The following is a 12,874-nucleotide window of genomic DNA, read 5'->3' as shown; positions in this document are numbered from 1 at the left end:
ATTTGTGGATGCAGGTATGTGAGGATTTTGGAAATGAGAGGAAGAGGACATGAAATGCTAAAAAGTAACTGTGCTCTTCAGTCAATAAGGGAAATAACTCAGTGTGATCTACTTTAGGAAGGTGGGAGCAATAGACTATGTGGCCCAGCAAGAAGATGCTCGAACCAGCCAATGCTGGCGATGACAGAGACCACATATAAGGATGGGGAAATAGCGATGGATTAGAACAATATTCAGAGCACATGGCAAGTTACTTAAATAAAGAATGAGTGTTTGGTAGGGCACTCGAGCAGCAGGTAAATGACAACGACCATCTTTGAAGTACAAAGTCAAAGCAAGAGGAGAGAGCAGAACAGACAGTATGGGTTTGTCTCTGGCTATTTTCAGTTTAAAGTATTGGTGGGTCAGACCAGAGGTGACAGCCAGAAGCCAATGGAACACTGGGATCTAAAACTCAGAACGTCAAAAATATTTGAATATTTGAAAACTTATCTGTAAAGTGCTCTTTCAATCTTCTTCTTCCTGTTCTACCCCTTGGAAAGATATCCAAAAAAGGTTCTGAATATTTTAATGTCCTAAAAACATTTCTGAACCATAGTCATACCACCCACTCATAAGAAAAACCTTGTGTTGGCAGCACTTAAAAGTAAGCTAGAAATTTTCTCAGAGGGGGGAAAATATCTTACCGTCAGCTGTTTCCCTTTTCTGTTAGTTTTAAGGGCATCTAATGAAATGGACAACAGAGCAGCTATCCACAGATCAGGGGCAGTTAAGGATGCTCAGCGATGACCTCAGGGATGACCTGACAGTGGAAAAGAAGACACACTTTTTACATTTTCAGAGAACACCGAGTCAGAGACTGTTAAAGCAATAAATACAGATCCCACGGAGAAAAACCAGTATGTTTACTAATACGGACCACCTGGGAAAAGGGGAAAAAAATTAAGGCACAGATTGATCTGCGGAAGAAGAATGTATCCTCACTGGCCCCCTCCCCCCGCCCCCCACACACCCCATCCTGGACTCATTTATGTCCTGCAGTAATCGATAGCATACTCCTCCTCACCAAAATGCTCAAGTGGACCTGCTCTATGGCAGAATGCAAGCATCTCTCCCCTCTGGCCTGTGATTTGCCACAGAAGGTACTAGGTGAAATTTTAAATTTTCAGGTGAAATTCCAGATGAAGGAGACTATGTGGGAAGGCAGCCAAGTGTAAGGCCAAGATGTAAAGGACTTTGATAGAATCCCAGTCCTTAGGCAACTGGGTATGTGCAGGTAAATAAGGTTCTTGGTCCTACAGGGGAGAGACCACAAGAGTATAGAGGTGACAGTAAGACAGCAACACTATCCTAGTAAGCCTTTATAGACCAACAAAGCCAGACCGACAAATGAATAAAAGTGAATAAATAAAGACCAAGTAAAATATAGGTAACTAAACAAACATGAGCGAGCAGGGTCTTATTGCTAAGACCTGTAATGGAAAACGCATCTCACTATCTCCAATTAAACTTTTAAGGTCATGAAAAGTCCAGGCAGAATGTTGTTATTCCAGAAGAAAAGATATATATATACATTTTTTTTTCTGTTTTTTTTTTTAGGGGCTACACCCGCAACATATGGAGGTTCCCAGGCTAGGGGTCTAATCGGAACTGTAGCTGCCGGCCTACGCCTCAGCCACAGCCAGCAGATCAGAGCCATATCTGTGACCTACACCACAGCTCACAGCAACACCAGATCCTTAACCCACTGAGCAAGGCCAGGGATCAAACCTGCATCCTCAAGGATACGAGTCAAATGAGTTTCCACTGAGGCACACATCTTCCCAAAGAGAAGATACTAACAGGAAAAACCCAAAATGTACCCAACAAGCACAGCACCTTGTATCTGCCTGGTACATATATATATATATCTCTCATCTGTTTCATAAATATCTCATCTGATCCCTGGCACAGCTGTGCATATGTTGACTTCATCAAGTTTCAACCATGTAGTCACTCCGTATTTTTTTTATTTCGTGTCTCTTATGTCAATCCTACTGAGGGGACGTATAAACATCAGTAATACTATCTGCCCCTGGGAGGCTAAAAACCAATTACACGCAAAAGATGAAATACAGAAATATAGCAACGGACACCATAAAGTGGAAACATGAAGAGTGGACAGGTATCAGTTAAGTGGTCATCAAGGCAAGAAATACAAGAAAAAACACAGGTGGTATGTCTTTAAGGGCAGGGGGTATATATAAGGAGAATGAGAAGCTCAGCAAGAAGGGATGAAAGAGATGTGAGTGGCAATATGAGTGAAGGGGATTCCCAAGGGCTGGGTCAAAACACATTAAGGATAAGCCGGATGTGTTAAGTTATGACACTACTAAACTTAAAAACAAACAAACAAACAAACAAAACCTTGCTGCAGAATAGGTGTTAAGGGCAAATGAAGACTAGTTGACTTGATGAGTCTGAGTTTAACTTACACTAAGTTTTACATCGGGAAGCATAAAGTACAGGCTTTAATCAGCAGGCTGCACAGGCAGGAGGAATCAACACCTGTGTCTTAGAGACTAGTTAGGAGGCTGTTCTAGTAATCCACAGGAAACTCTAGTCATCTATTGTACAGTCAGGAAGCTGTTACGTCACAGGGATCATGAAGCTGCGAGTTCCAGACCAGAGAGGAAGCGGGGGAAAAGCCGAAAGAGGGACGGTGGTGGGAAAGAAGAGACCTAATGAAGAATTAAAAGGTCCCAGTGACTGTGTGGCTCAAGAGAATAAGGAATAGGGAAAAGTTAAAAATTGTCTGGCATTACACCTCTGACCGGAAATTGAAATAATAAATATAGCTCAGAGAAACCACGTAGAGAAAGAATTCAAGGGCTATGGGATGAAAAGGTTTGGGAATTTCTCAACCACACATCATAGCATCTGATTTTAGTGGCAAACTGTCAGGGGAAATTCTCAGAGAACTTGGAAATACTTCAGAGATGAGGCTGGACTTACACAGAGACCATATTTTTCAAAATATTTCAAAGACAAACATCTAACAACCAAAAGTCATCCCAAAACATTCAGCTCTCAACTCCATGATGAATTCAAAATTCCATGATATTAAATCGAGTTCTGTGGAATGTAACTGTGTAAATAAATTACAGTTAATGCATTGATTTTAGTCACTTAACACTGTGACCGGAAGCAGCAACACCAACGGCATCACCAGCAGGAATATAGGGTCTGGTATTTTTAGCTCCTATTCCCACTTGCTGTTGACAACACATTAACAACCACTGACAAAGATGTTTATAGTTTCTTAGGACCCCGAACATTGTGTATAGCCAATTCTATGAGCCACAAAAGGTTTTATAAACTAGGAAGGTGTACCAAATAGTCTCATGGATTATCTCCAAGCTTCTAGTATAGAACGCAAAGCTAGAAGTGATTTCCACAGCTGCAGTACACAGAGGGTTCTAGAGCTTGTCATTAATTACAGGTTAAAGATATGGCTTCTGCATACACATAAAAACACTTCACCATCAAGTCCTATCGTCCAGTTAAAGATACTCCCGTGATCATACTACCAACAAAATATGTACACTGCCGTCCTGTCTCATTTCTCGCTCCCACCTGCAGAAACCCACTAAAAACAAGGGGAAAATCACTTTTTCAAAGCAAAACTCCAAAAACAATATTAGCAAATATTAGTGAAATATATTTTACTAATTTACTTAGTAATTAAGGTGCAACATGGACATAAGATTTATTATGTACCTGGTACTACTCTCAGCTCTTAAATATCCACAAAAACTGAAGGCACTAGGTACTAAGAATACCAACCCTGTCTTACATAAGGAGAAAGCAAGGCACAGAGAGTCTAAGTTGAATGAAGTTACATCTTTCAAAGGTAGGAGAGGCAGAATTTGAATCTAAGCAGAATTCCAGGGTCTCACACTAAATATCCATGCTCTCTATTCTGTTTCCCAAATAAATGAGCAAATATCCCATCTCCTATTTTGTTAAGAGTAAACTATTGTTTAACGACAGTAAACACTGTCTATGACATAAGTGTTTTCTGATTATTTCAAAAATATCCCAGAGTACCAATACAAACAAACCAAAAGCAAACAGCAACGTACATATCCACACTTTATGAGGATACTTTAAACAAAAAAGATCCCAGTTGGATGTAGAGAAACTTTTGACCATTTGGGGTGGCAAAAAAATAAATAAAATTAGCCATACTAAAAGTCAAGTTGGAAGCTTTCACTCCTGAAAAAAGGGATTCTCCCACAAGACTCACATTTATCTACTTTTAAAAGTAGAATTTGGACTAAATGCAGTTATTTCTTTAAGATGATGTCAGGATTTATTATGCACTTTACTCTAATTTTCTCCGCATTTTCACTGATTGCAGTCTAAATCTGAGTTTAAAAGAATTACACAAGCATCTGGCATATGATCCTTGGTAAGCATGACAACGTTCATTAAAAATTGATGTTTCAACCTGTGTTTCTGAAGAATAGATTTTAATTGAAGGCCTTTACAACTAACAATCATGATAAGTGTATTTTGATTCTCACATTTCTCCGGATCGAATGTTCTTATTTAGATATTTTTCTCCAAGATAGTTTTTTTGCTACCTTATTTCAAAGTGTAGGAAATGATCCTGATGAAAGGCAGAGAAGAAAGCAACCCAGGATTCCTTGATGAAATGCAACCTTCTCTGGGATTCTATTTCAAACATGGGTAGAGGAGAAAATAATTTCTGGATTCAACTTGCCATGATCCTGTGATAATCCAGAGCTGACAACACAGAATGCGGGTATTAGATACATCATATGGATCTGCTAGGCCAAAGCATCAGAATAGAGTTTTAGAAGCCGGGTGCTAGAAATGGCATTAAAAGCTCTATCAACAGCTGCCAGGGAGAGGGCATGTGGCCCCCAACCCCCCCTAAGGATGGTCCTTATCCATCACACTAGATCCTAGTGAATCCCTCCTTCAACACCACAGTGGTGGGTGGTGTGGACAATGTTACAGGAGATGTGGGTCGTCCTGTTTCTCTCTCCCTGACCACACACCTCGAACAGCCATCAATGCCCAAGGTAATGCTAATCCAGTGGATAAATAAGATCAACAAAGGAAAAGACTTTTAACCTCAGTGTCAGTAACGACAACAGCAGAGGCCAGAGGCTCAGCATTTAAATTGTTAAAAAACTTTATAGTCACTACAATTTTAAGGAGTTCCCTGGTGGCACAGCAGGTTAAGGATCTGGCATTCTCACTGCAGTGGCTTAGGTCACTGCTGTGGCATGGGTTCAATCCCTGGCCCGGGATTTTCCACATGCTGTGGGTGTGGCCAAATAAAATAAGAAATTTAAAATACCTTGTAATTAGTTTCTATAAAAAACTTGGGGATTCCACAAACTTTTAGCACTTCTCTGTACTTTTTAAATCTTAGCAGCTTAGATGTATGTCCCTGAGAATAAAAAACTTACTGCAGTCTTAAGCAGTAGGAAACTTTAAATCATATTTTATTATTGCACTCCTCAGAGATGTTTCTTTTTTTTTTTATCTTTTTTTTTTTTTTTGCTATTTCTTGGGCCGCTCCCGCAGCATATGGAGGTTCCCAGGCTAGGGGTCCAATCGGAGCTGTAGTCTCCGGCCTACGCCAGAGCCACAGCAACGCAGGATCCGAGCCACGTCTGCAACCTACACCACAGCTCACAGCAACGCCGGATCGTTAACCCACTGAGCAAGCGCAGGGACCGAACCCGCAACCTCATGGTTCCTAGTCGGATTCGTTAACCACTGCGCCACAACAGGAACTCCCAGAGATGTTTCTTAATGATTCATCTTACACAGAACAGTCTGAGCCAGCTTTTGTTAAACAGCATAAAACAGAAAACTAGCATCCAGGGTAGCCGTTCATGGGCGTTCTGGGAAACAGAGTCTGGGCTCCAAATGGGAAGCATGTGGCGGGCCGTGAGTCCTCCTTCTTGGGGATGCTTGGTACACATTGGTGAATTCACTACTCTGAGGAGCCCAGAGAATCTTGGTGAGATGTCGCCTACATGCACTCGATCACAGAAAGCATCTTCACAAAGCATTTCTTGGGCTATCGGGGCCACATAAAATGCCATTTGGGAAAGATTGCTCACAACTCCTGAGCTTAGCGCTCAAGACTTGAGAATCTGACCCCAAATCACCTGTAATCATAATCAACAGCATACACTGACAACTCTGAGGACCAAGGCAGCTCTCCCATCCCAGATTCCGCCCCTAGCAAGTTCATCTCCTCCCCCGACCCCCGTCCTCCATAGACCTGTGCTTCCTTGTTTTGTTCAGACCATTCCTTCAATCATTGTATTCAATTTCATCCCTTGACACTTGAGATCAAATCCCACCTCTTAAACGTCTCTTCCATGTAATGTCAGCTTTCCTTTCCCCGGAGTAGGCCACCACAAATAAAATGACACTTTGTCAGGACTCACCTTCTACCTGCTTTATGAGACCATATTTGCTGCATATATGTATCTGGTTCCCCAACTATATCCAACAACTGGCTGAGAAGAGGCTCTCAACTCTTAGCTTTTACTACAATATCTAATACATCGTATTTTTCCAACAGAGCAGGAATTCTATCCATAAACGCTGATAAATTAGAAAACTCCTGCCAGTAGGGAAGTAGGGGCATCAAGCCCCCTGCCCAGTCAAAAATCAACATACGGTCAGCCCTACACATCTATAGGTAGATACTGCCTCTGTATCCACCGTTTCTCCATATCCACAGCTCCACATTCAGGGATTTGACCTACCTCTATCATGTAGTACTACAGTATTTACTATTGAAAAAACAAAAATCTGCTTAATAAGTGAACCCATACAGTACAAACCAGTGTTGTTCAAAGATTAACCGTGCAATACATATTCCCCAGCATGACATCTGAAAAATGGCTCAGACAGGAAAATGGCCAGCCTAAGAGTCAAGTATTACATTTTCTTAACCGAGTGAAAAGAAAAATATACCATTAGATATAGAATGGCTCTAACACTACAAAAGTGGTTCATCGCGTAATTCCAGAATCAAAATTATCAATCTATGCTCTGTGCCTTAGATTAGGAAGCATCCAAGGGAAGCAGTCAATAGGACTGGTTAAAAGCCCTGGGGTAGTCGAGTTCAAACCCTGGCTCCATTGTATCTAACAGCATATTGCTTCTCTGAGCTTCACTCAGTTTTCTCATCTGACAAATAAATGTAAAATAGTATCTACTTCATTGGAATATTGTGACATTTCAATGTGATAATACTTATCATACTCTTACTGCATGCTTAGTACAAAGAAAACACAAAATACATGCTAACACTATTACATTCCTGTGATCTCCGTAAAAGACTTATCATGAAGGCTGGCTCAGCAATTATAAGATTAGCAAACATACAAACCTCCACTCTGCTCCTTTTACTGCTATTCTGTGCTGCTGCGTGGATTATTTCAAGAGGAACAGAAAAGGCTTGCTGTGGGAGTTATAATTATCTACAGTCTCTAAGCCCTATCTACCTCCTAGAGGGCTGGTAAAATTACAACTTTAAGCAAACAATAATCTTCACTGGGAAATCCATTAAGCAAGCTAAATTATCATTCTGATACTGGCATATGTGTCTATGGAAGTCTATGTTATGTTACAGTGTCACCCATTTGCATATTATGTAACCATGCTTTTGCCTGCATAGTTTCAGCAATCTGTAGAATCACTTTCAACATGAAAGACTCTTTCCTTGATCAGAGGAGAAAGTCACAAAAGAAAAAAAACCTAGGCTTTGTGTCTTCATTTTATTTAACACATTAATGGCTGCTTTATGGGGAAAAAAAGAAGAGAGAGCACATACTTTTACCATATTGCTAAAAATCTCTAAAAAGAGCATATTCAGAAATTCCTTCATTATCAAATAAGTGTTTACAAAATGATAATAAACTAGTGTAACAAAGTCTTCATGGGTGTCATCTGAGGAAAGATTTCAAACTCAAACATTCTTGGTAATATTCCAGTTATTTGTTTTCTTCCTTGTCTCCATTTCTTCAATCTTTTCCTATACCTCACACTCAACATTGTGTTTTGTCTGTTTTCTTTATATCTCATACTTCTTACGTATCTTCTAAGATAGCTTTTCATTAGGTGACAATTTTCTTGTAGTTAATTTCACAAATGTATTTTTAGCACTGAGACTCACTTTCTGTTAAGTCAAATCTCATTTCTCTCTTTTTCCTTCCCACCCTGCTCTTTCCTTTGAGAAGGATTGCTTCTCCGTATTTGATGCTGACATAAAGCGGAAGTGATGGAGTGTAAGCTGCCAGCTAAACTCAGCTTCAAATCCCTTTGCAAAGTCCATACTCTGGGAGAACATGCTTGTCCTCCTCCTCTGAAGATGGGAAAACTTGATTTCAACTCAAAGCAGTTCTCCCCACCACAGGGAGAAACATGACAAACACAGGACATGAAAACAGTTTTGGACACAGCTCATCCTAAATGTCTCATCCTAACATGCAGGCCTCAGAGACAGTGCAGCCACGGTATAGCGAGTAACACAATAAAGTGAATCCACCCATTTTTTGGTTTCCCAGGGCATATGAGTGTTACGTTTACATGACATTGTAGTTTACTGTGTGTGCAGTATCATTATGTCTAAAACATGTACATATCTTAATTAAAAACCCACTTGAGTGCTAAAACAATCGTAACGATCGGGGAGTTCCTGTTGTGGCACAGTGGAAGCGAATCCGACTAGGAACCGTGAGGTTGCAGGTTCGATCCCTGGCCTTGCTCAGTGGGGTTGAGGATCCAGCATTGCGGTGAGCTGTGGTGTAGGTCACAGCCGAGGCTTGGATCCTGCATTGCTGTGGCTGTGGCATAAGCCAGCAGCTGTAGCTCTGATTCAACCCCTAGTGGCCCTAAAACGGAAGAAAAAAAAAAAAAAAAATCCTAACCATGACGTGACAGTGCAGGGTGGCTACGAACTTCCAATTAGGAAAAAAATGCCAAGTGTAACAATGCAGAAGCACAAAAAAATGAGGTACGCCTGCACATGCATCATACAAGACATATGTTGCTCTCTACATGATGAAATGTAAATATTTATAGACATAGGTAGAAAAACAATTTCCAATCTCCTTTAATGTAATCTGGTGGTAATTTGATCATTTCTTTAAGAAAATAAGATTCTGGAGTTCCCGTCGTGGCGCAGTGGTTAACGAATCCAACTAGGAACCATGAGGTTGCGGGTTTGGTCCCTGCCCTCGCTCAGTGGGTTAACGATCTGGCGTTGCCGTGAACTGTGGTGTAGGTCGCAGACGTGGCTCGGATCCCGCGTTGCTGTGGCTCTGGCGTAGACCAGTGGCTACAGTTCCGATTCGACCCCTAGCCTGGGAACCTCCATATGCCGCGGGAGCGGCCCAAGAAATAGCAACAACAACAACAACAACGACAAAAAAAAAAGAAAAGAAAAGAAAATAAGATTCTGCAATTTTATTTTGGTCTGATTAGCACATTTTTACTATTATTAAAACTCCTAAGTTTTGCAGAATACATGTTTACCTAGGACATTAACAGGCTAAAAAGCCCAGAAATCATAAAACCTCCATGCTTTCCCTTGTGCTGTCATTGTTATTTCCATTGCAGTAATATTCAGAGAGAAAATCAGCCATATGGTAACTTTCCAACCTATGTTTAAAAAAAAAAAACAAAACCTTAGGATTTCTATTTAGATGGAGCGTTATTAAAATAAAAAACTGTAAGGTCATTTAGCTCAGGCTCCTCTCCTGAAAATGTGGGTCAACCACAGGAGAACCTGGGGCGACAGGTCCCTTTCTAGGAATTTGATGGAAAGCTGGTTCATCTTCGAATTCACCCAGAAGTGGAATTAGTTAATGAAGAACTAAAAAGGACATAAAAATCCAGTGTTTTTATTTCAACAGCAGTTTAAACACAGGAATTCAGCCAGGAGGCTCCACCATGTACATGGGGGATGGGGGTCGGCTCTCTCTGGCCATCTGCTTGCCCCTCTGCCCGCCTGCCTGTGCCTGCCCCCACCTGCTCTCCCGTGCAGGCCTAAGACCCCACATTCGGCCTGTGGACCCTCCAGTAGCTAAATGCAAAGGGACTGACACCACTTCACCTTTCTTTACAGAGGTCACCGACCTCAATTTTCATAATGAATTGCTTTCTAAATGCATTTGTTTTTGTTTTTTTTAAATAATCAGAAAAAGAGAGATGTCAGATTTTTTCTGAGATAGCTCTTCCATTATTTAGTAACTCACCCAGAGGGCCAGCTGTAGGTCAAATTGCAAAGTCAGTCAAGGTTTTAGTTTTAGGAGGACCGTCTCAAATCTCTTTCTAGGGTCCCTGTATTCAACCAGGAGCCCTACAAAATAACCCACTGAATCTTCAGCCCCAGGCATCCAATCACCCCAATCCCAACCACCCCACGGTCCCCCCAGGGGCCTTCCTTACAGGACTCGCCCTGCCCTTGTTCTTCCACCGCACATCGGCCAGCACTTTGAAACCTGAGGCATCGACACAAGTTTCCTCCAACTCCCCAGTGTCCCCCTAAATTATTTTATTAGAGTTTCACAACATGTCTACTAGCACGACTAGGAAGATAATCCTTCAGCGTGTAACTCCTCAACAAATATAAAGCCAAAATGCACGTGTATGAGAAATTCAAGAAGAGCTATAAACACACCATTTAACCATACTCATTGAATATGATGGATGAGGTTTTGCAACCATTTGTCACTTGCAGCCCGACTCTGGCACGGATGTCACAGCCAAGGCTCCTGTGCTAAGGGTGCTGGTGTTACTGTGGGCAGCAGAGTAGTTCAACTCTCCCACTCCTTTTTCTATTAATCTCTATCCAAAAAGGATGTCATCCAGCCTAAACCTGCTAGAAACTCATCATTTATACATCAGTTATTAGACAGCAACGAATACCATGACGTGGAGGCAGGACAAACCTAAACACAGGTGCTGAAATGTCAGGGGATGCCCTGTGATAACAACGGCAATTCGGATGGTTCAGAACACGTTTTCTATCAGTTGATTGTTGTTAGGAAAATGGAAACACAAAGCTAAAGTGCTTTGGTGGAGAAGCAAAGGCCCTGAGAATATGTGCTCTGGAAAGAGGACTCTGGGGCCCAGCTGATAGATACTCCCCACCCCAGACAGTCCTGCACCACCCCTGCCCCCCGTGCGGCAGCTACCACGTGGGAAAGCAGTGAGGCAGCCCCTCTTGTGGAGTGTCTCACTTTCCACGGATAACCATCACGTGAAAATACATTCCTGGACGAGACAGTAACATCTATGCTCTAGAATCCCAGACAGGATGGGGAGAGAGAAAAGAGGAAGGGAGGGAGGAGGAGATAGATTTCTTCAGGGGCAGAGTTTGGGAGAACTACTTAATTCCTGCTGCTCTCTGCCAACAGCACGCTTCACGTCCTCGTCTGCCGAGCCCTCCATCAACAGCACTCTGACTCTCATTCCCACAGCCACGGCCAGGTGCTGCATGCCTGATGTGGACTACACACACGTGAGTGTGCACACACCAGCCTGGGTGCCACCCACTTAGGTCCGAGGTACTCAGAAGGGCCAGCCCTCCCTCCTCTTTCGTCTCCGATCTCGTCTGGGAAAAGCACAGACGTGGCTCTTGAGGCAGGAGCAGCCCCGGAACAAGAACTTGGTCTCATTGTTTGTGGCCACCGCTGATGGGTCCCAAAAAGGCAGAGGACAAAGTGCTTACTCTGGAGGCAGAGCCACCTGTCCCCTGAAGGGCACGCACAACCTCCCTGTAAAACGTTTTAACCTCAGGCAAGTGAGAAGCAGCCACATGCTCAACAATGGAACTCGGTACCTTTTCCAAAGGTCTACTATGCGAGAGTCATCTTTGAAGAAAACTAAACTGCAATGAAATCATCACAATAAATGTCAGTACTAGGAATAACACCTCAGGTGTTTTGTGCCAGGCCTGTGTTAGCAAGGGCATGGCCAAGCTTTTCTTTAGCCTCACAAGGCTGAGGTAGGTCAAATTACCACCAACTGTGCTATCCTATTTTATGTTTTTTCTTTCATTTTCCTCCTTTTTTGGCCACACCCACAGCATGCAGACGTTCCCAGCCCAGGGATTGAACCCGCGTCACGGCAGGGACTCGAGCCGCTGTGACAGGAGAACTCCAGGGCTGTCACATTTGAAATACTGACACGCAGTTATGCCCATGCTCTGCCACGGAAGGGTAACATGTAGTTCCATAAGATAGTAATCATTTATTCACTCTAATTGACACCAAATACAGGATTCAAAAATATTTAAGACGTGTGTAAGAATCAAGATTTTTTTTAATAGGGACACTGCATTAGTCGGCAAGGGCTGCCATAACAAAGTACCACAGGTTGAGTGCCATAAGAGAAACTGATTCTCACACAGCACCGAAGGTGCAAGAGCCCAAGATCAAGGTGTCAGCAAGGTTCATTTCTATAGAGGCTGCTTTCCTTGACTTGTCAACAGCAGCATTCTTGCTGCCTCTTTTTTTTTTTTTTTTTTTTTTTTTTTGTCTTTTTGCCTTTTCTAGGGCCACACCCGTGGCATGTGGTGGTTCCCAGGCTAGGGGTCTAATTGGAGCTGTGGCCACCGGCCTATGCCAGAGTCACGGCAACGCGAGATCCGAGTGAGCTGCATCGGTGACCTACACCACAGCTCACAGCAACGCTGGATCCTTAACCCACTGAGCAAGGGAGGGATCGAACCTGCAACCTCATGGTTCCTGGTTGGATTCGTTAACCACTGCGCCACGATGGGAACTCCTTTTGCTGCCTCTTTGACAGGGCTGTCCCTGTG

At 42.6% G+C, this 12,874-nt stretch overlaps 1 long non-coding RNA gene across 2 annotated transcripts in view; it reads right to left on the bottom strand.

Moving 5' to 3' along the window:
- The window catches only part of LOC100512907, a 408,455-nt gene that overhangs the window by 115,767 nt on the left and 279,814 nt on the right, over positions 1-12,874 (bottom strand). For both annotated transcript variants that reach the window (XR_002346090.1, XR_002346091.1), the window contains one exon: positions 687-802. This is a non-coding gene — a long non-coding RNA (uncharacterized LOC100512907). The remainder of the gene's footprint in view (positions 1-686; positions 803-12,874) is intronic.

This window comes from Sus scrofa, chromosome 7, assembly GCF_000003025.6.
Source record: "Sus scrofa isolate TJ Tabasco breed Duroc chromosome 7, Sscrofa11.1, whole genome shotgun sequence".
NCBI lineage: Eukaryota > Metazoa > Chordata > Mammalia > Artiodactyla > Suidae > Sus > Sus scrofa.
This window is presented reverse-complemented; position numbering and strand designations above follow the sequence as displayed.